A 1,260-nucleotide genomic window follows, 5' to 3' on the forward strand; every position below is an offset into this window, starting at 1 on the left:
CACTACCGGGATCACAGTGCCCAGCACCCACCAGGATCCGGCACTACCAGGATCACAGTGCCCAGCATCCATGGGATCCGGCACTACCGGGATCCGGCACTACCAGGATCGCAGCACCCAGCACCCACGGGATCCAGCACTTCCGGGATCCGGCACTACCGGGATTGCAGTGCCCAGAACCCACGGGATCTGACACTACCAGGATCTGGCACTACCGGGATCGCACCACCCAGCACCCATGGGATCCGGCACTACTGGGATCGCAGCGCCCAGCACCCACCCAGCAAGTCCAACCCCTGGCACCCACCGGGATCCAGCACTATCACTGAGGCACCCTGCAGGATGCRGCATTCAGCGCCTCAGCAGCACCCACCCCAGATCCGTCAGGTCATGGCACGAGGCATCCCCACGGATCAACACAGCTCTCCTKGGGATGCTCAATCCAGCACCCTATGCCTCCTGCACCCACTCTAGTGCATGGAGAGGGCACTGAGCACCCTGCAGTGGGAATTCATTCTGCACCTCCCACTGGGTGGGACACAGGTGACACACTGTGCCCAGAGGCTGCCAGGGGCTTGGGCAGCTGCGGCAGTGTGGGGACAGCAGTACCCTTAGAAACTGCACTGGGTTTTCCTCTTTTTCCTACTTCTTTCAACTCGCTCCAAGACTTATTTTAACCCTGCTTCTAGGCCCCCCAGGGCTCCCAAAAGATCATGTTCCTGGAGCTGCAGAGTCCCAGGCACAGGGGAGAGCAGCCGAGCTGCCCTCTTAGCCAGCAGAGACTCCCCCTGCCCAAGGGCCAGGCTCGTGGCGTGCAGCGCGGGGCACCCAGAGCAGCGCGGGGCACCCAGAGCAGCGCGGGGCACCCAGAGCAGCGCGGGCAGGCAGGCACAGGAAGTTGCACAAGGGCAGCGTGGGCGACAGGCGGGCACACCCTGCACACGGGCCCAGGGCACTGCGGGGACACAGCCCTGCACCAGCCCCGGAGAAACGAGAAGCACAAGGAGGGGTGTGACGAGGGGGCCACGGGTGTCCAGGCCAGCCCGGGCACCTCTGGGCACCCCCTCAGCTCAGGGCTCCAGGGTTAATGCGAGACGGTCCCACTGGAGCAGGCTCGTCCCAGACACAGGGACAGCACCAGAGGCTCCAGAGAATTTATTTTCTCACCTCTCAGTAACAAAACCAAACCAACCAACCTTCCACCCTTCCCACCCCCTGAAACTTGCCCCGCGAGTCCTGTCCCCCATGCCCTCCCCGGCC

Source organism: Nothoprocta perdicaria, unplaced genomic scaffold (genome assembly GCF_003342845.1).
Source record: "Nothoprocta perdicaria isolate Ctin4 unplaced genomic scaffold, notPer1 scaffold_4, whole genome shotgun sequence".
Taxonomy (NCBI): domain Eukaryota; kingdom Metazoa; phylum Chordata; class Aves; order Tinamiformes; family Tinamidae; genus Nothoprocta; species Nothoprocta perdicaria.